We start from the raw sequence: 5,486 nt of genomic DNA, 5'->3' as shown, positions 1-5,486 counted from the left end.
TCCAGTCCACTACAATCAGTGATGGTCGTAGCTAGGTCGGACGGTGCGTTGACCCCGTTGAACTTTTGCTACTACAGTACAACGCCCTCTACAAAAAAATTCCCTTGTTATTTTGCACAGAACCATTTTGCATTAGCAGCATATGTGAGCATAATGCGGCATAATATGGTAACTTTTAGCATAAAAATAGCATAATTCTGCAATTTTTTCAGCAATGCGAAAAGCATAATTTCACGAAAATATTAGCATAATCCGTCAAGGCCTAGTCCTCAAGGCCCTAGTGCCATCCATAGCATTCCCTTTGATTGATTGATTGATTGATTTTATTTTTACTTCGCAAGTCTAAACGGGTTCCTGGCCCAGTTATATGAAAGCGAAGGATAGAATTTGCCAAAATCGTAATGAGCAACAGCATAGGCAATATTATCATAGAAGTGGAGTACTATGCGAGCGAGAATACTGAGAAGAAAGGGAACATGTCAAAACCTGACGAAACACAACCTATTCCAGGCATACATAAGGAAGGAAGGCTAGCTTAATTAAAATCTTGCAATCCTTTGTTCCATATTTTCAACATGTCATTACCACGGGCATATTTCCTTCCGTATGGAAAACAGCAAAAGACGGTTTTCAATAAAGGTTCCCGCCACGAACCTGCAAACTACCGCCATATCTCCCTTCTTCCCTGCGTGTCCAGAGTATGTGAATGCATCTTTTATGACCACTTATAAAGACATGTTTCCCCGATCCTGAGTCCGGCACCATCTGGGTTTCGTAGGCGAATCCACCTCCCTTCAACTGACGCGCATCGTGCAACAGGTGTGCGGGTGTCCCGCATTGAATACCTCTGTCAAAATCCAGTAAATCCTTAGGCATTCTCTCCCTCCACTGCTCCTACCACCCAATCTCTTGCAAGCGTCTTTTTTATTCAGCCTACCTTCGCCCAATATTCGAGTGTGCCGATACATCTTGGGCTGGATTATCCTCGTCCGCTGCTGCAAAGCTTGAAATGCACCACCAGAAAATCCTTAAAATTCTCCTCCGTCAACCCCGCATGCTCTCATCATCCGCTCGTTATAAACTCGCTCACACAACCCCGTTATCAAATAGACGCAGTGCACACCTGGCTGCTCTTGTCCATTCTATTAATTAAGCTTGAGTTGTGCCCACCTCATCCCAGTTGGTTCCAGTTGGTTCTCATCTCTAAGAACTAGAAACTCGCTCTTACTCCCCAAGTGTAACTCATCCACTCTTTTGCGCTCCCCTCTCTTTATTGCATTTTCTGTTTGGCTCAATCTGCCCAGAGAAGTTAAGGATTATGATCTCACTCCACCTGTTGAAGATCTGTGCCGTCCCATATACATGTACATATCATCATCATCATCATCATCATCATCTGCGTTGCCGAAAAAATAATATAAGTAAAATTTAAAAAATAATAATAAACGGCATTATGCAGCTGTGTAAGCAGTGCGTCGATCTTTCCGCCAGATTAACCTGTTTGCCCGCCGTACTTTCGTTGTCTGTGTTATTCAGCCTGATCTAGAATATGCTCTCCCTGTATACCTTTCGTTTATGTCCGCTAAAAATAGAAACAAGCTAGCCTCACTCCACCGGCGCGCTGTACGAGTTGCTTGTGGCTCATCACCCCAAGCTAATATCACGCCACTTCTTCACCACCTCAATGTTTCCTCTTTCCAATATCGATCAGTATTTTTGTTCCTTGTATTCATTTTCCACTGTTACTGTATTAAGCCGGCTGTTTGCGTGCAGTCCCTCTTTCCCATCTGTACGTCTACCCGAACTACTCGCGGCTCTACAACTCATAACATGAGTATCAATCGCTATAGATCTATGTCTGGCTTTCTGTCCTTTTCAAGTAAATCGGCTCTTGTTTGGAATTATTCACCAGACGACCTGAAGTCCTGCACTACTATCGCAGATTTCCGCGTCAAATTGGCTATTTGGCTAAAAGACAGCTTAACTCTTAATCATTGTTGTGATTTGCTTTCAAGCAATGTGCATAATCAGTAACTTGATGTTGCTGTTTTTGTTTTTTTTTGTTTTTTTGGTTTCCCGTTCTCGGGGCCTTCTATTCGGTACTCTTTGTAGTTGTACTTCTGTACTGTTGAGCTATCCGAATTCAAATAAACATTAAAAAAAAAAAAAAAGTAGATGCACAGTGCGACTGCCAGGCATCTCTGTCAGATGCCAACTGGCAATTCTCATGCAGAGACATACCAGTCCACGAAACGATGTTGTCAGCAAAGGAAATCTTCGGACGACCACGCTTTCTCTTACCATCCACGACACCAAACATCACGTCACGTACAAGCTCGCAGCCAGATGGGCGTCATGTGTGCCCGAAATAGGTCAGTTTGCGTATCCTGACCCTGGCTAGCATGTACATGTACATATACTGCGACATAAATAGCTCATTATCCACATGTCCTTTGCGTCTCTGTTGCTTTTGACTGGCTATTGACATTCTCTTCCTTTACGGAGTTGTTGTTGCTGTTGCTTCTGCTAGTCTTTCGTGTTCCCCCTAACCCTTACTTTTATTTATCGCCGTGGTTGGCTTTCACCCACCCTCTTGACATTGGCCGGTGTTTCCACTGAATTTTGAGATATTGTAATCAATATAATAATAATAATACACCAGGCAGGCACAGTGGGTTGGTCAAAGACCATGATTGAGATACGAGAGGTACCTGGTTCAAGTTCTGCCTGGGAGCGGTTTTTCCAGCCGTGCTGCTGCTACCCACAGTCAACTGGGAGCTTGTGGCCAGGCACAAGGGGTACATGGATGCAGCTAATGGGGTCGTTCTCGGCACTTGTGCCAGTGGTTGTGAGACTTATCCACTCACCCCCACCGTTAGGCGCTGCATCTGCCGCTAGGGTTTACCGGGTCTTAGCGGCCGTCGTGAGTTCCCTTCGGGAACGGACACGATAATTTACTTACTTTAACGTTAGGGTTTACCGGGTGTTAGCGACCGTCGTGAGTTCCCTTCAAAAGGTCTTTGGGAACGGACACGATAATTTTCTTTTTTTCTTTTTTCTTTTACTACGTAACCTTCACTGACGAGAGCTTGAGTACAAACATAAGGCTTAGTGTCGCTTTGCTGATGGTGTTCTGTGGCAACAAGGTGTCGAGGTCGGCCAGAGCGCGCAGTTGTGGTGTGGTGGTTGCTGAGAAGAAAGAATCACTGGTGATAATAGTAGAAACACAACCTATCGACAACCAACAGACACCAGTTCGTTTTGAGAACTTTTTGACAGAAACATCTTTCTCCAGAATTCATCAATGACTACTTCTGGTAGACGGTGGACCGTCTTCAATCGCAGCCGCTCACTCCTCCGGTACGCGATTGCTCCAGTCAGGCCATCAGCGCTTGTTGTTGTGAAGAAAATATTATGCAATAAATGGAATGGAATGATTGTTGACTAGCAAAGCAAACCATGTGACGTGGAAGACATTGAAATGAGTGAAACTAATAACTTCAGAAGTCACTACTGGACATAGGCTAGTCAAAGTGGTAAACGAAGAGTCAATAAAGTTGAATAAACATAAGTTGAACATGGGGTTGACCACCAGAGGCGCTAGTGTGGTGGCTATTATCATGATACCCGAAATGGATGCCATGGATTGTGCAATGGCAAGCTTGAAATGACAGGGACTGGTTATCTCGCGCGGATATCACTGGGGAGTGAATTCCAAACAAAGGAGCCATGGAATTGCAGAGTTGATCGGCCAGGGGGAGGGGGGATTGGCGCCACGGGTGACAGCCGTTGATTGGCGCCACGGGTGTTGATGGAGAAGAGTCAAGTGAGATATTCTCAGGTGGACGCCCGCGCCGTGGCTTAGTAGTTGGCACGCGGGTGCCAATGGTAGCGGATTCTTTGGCGGACGGCCACGTCTCGGTCGAGAAGAATGGACGCCCACTGGCACGAGATAAAGTAGCACATGCTGCTTTATGCTTTCACTGAAATGCTGTGACGTCCTACTCACGTACCGGCTATTGCAACATGATAATAGTAATCAATGTTTAAATTAAGCAGTTCAAACTAATAATTATTACTCAATCTGCAGACAGAACTGGTTCGTCCTTTGAGGACTCATCAGCGCAGCACAGAGGAAAGGAAGCCGAACCTGGTAGCAATGAAAAATAAATTTTCCAAAGCTAGATTTAAACCAGGCCCGAACGTACCTTGCCAGAGTGCCCAAGTCAGTGAGCTCTGCACAATGCTAACACAGCTAAGGCACTACCCCGCACAATTAATATTATTTTTAAATTGTTAGTTTCTTCGGAGCCAAACATTCTATCCCTCTTAGAAGGATACACTTCAGATTCTTCAACAGGAACATGTTGAAAGGTACACGAGTACACTGTCAAGCCTTCTCTTCACGTGGAATACAGGCGAGAGCAAGAGCAAAGGAACAAGAACAATGAATTACACGTCACGTACATGTACATGTACAACTACATACAGCAGAGCCGTGATGGACCATATTTTACCTGCATGACTCCTTGGTAGGCGTCCTCTTCGTAGTCGCGTTGAAGGTGCGTGTTATGGAATTAAGCGAAGCGGTGTGTGCTGTCGGATGCGTTCCTCCAGATGCTCACGTATTGAACTAAACTCATTCGTTACATGTACATGTATGTGCACTGGTTGTCTATTGTTGACTGGTCACACTAAATTTCATGCATGTTCGATATCTTCACACACACTTGCACCCGGGCACCCCCCTTTTTGCTCATTCTTTCTACAATCATGTACATGTATGTGTAAAGGTCACGGATGTTTCACATATTAATTCTTACGATAGCCAGTGGCCAATGTTGTTGGTGTTGTTGTTGTTGTTGTTGTTGTTGTTGTTGTTGTTGTTGTTGTTGTTGTTGTTGTTGTTGTTGTTGTTGTTGTTGTTGTTGTTGTTGTTGTTGTTGTATACAGCACTTTATTTATAGTGGAAATCAAAACAGGCATATGCCTACCAACAATGGGCCCACTGTGAATACAATTTTAAAGGTAATTGTGGTAAAGGAGAGATAGGAAAAAGGAAGAAAGAAAATGAAAGGCGGGTTGTAACGAATGCTTTCATTGTAATTTGTACGCTGGCTTGTTTCCACCTGAAGAGAAGGCTTGAAAGGCGTGAATCGTGGATAACAATGGTGTTGATTCGTCTGAAGTGTGTCTGAGTGTGATAATGATCACTGCCAGTATTTGTATACATGTAAGTCCGTTACTAGTATCCTTTGTACCACGGTGCACGGTGGTACACGTGACCCGGTGATCACGTACCTTACTTACCTGTCCACATGTCGACGACTGCTACATAATTAACCAATTGTGTGCTTTCAGTTCGAGACATCCACCTATTATTAGGGCTACGAGCATAAGCCAGCGCGGTTGTGTTCACTACTGCAGGACTGAGTCGTTCCTTTGCTCGAAGCACAATGTAGGCTGGTCATCAAGGCAAGGTAGTA

This window comes from Sycon ciliatum, chromosome 4, assembly GCF_964019385.1.
Source record: "Sycon ciliatum chromosome 4, ocSycCili1.1, whole genome shotgun sequence".
NCBI lineage: Eukaryota > Metazoa > Porifera > Calcarea > Leucosolenida > Sycettidae > Sycon > Sycon ciliatum.
Note: the sequence above shows the minus strand (reverse complement) of the source record.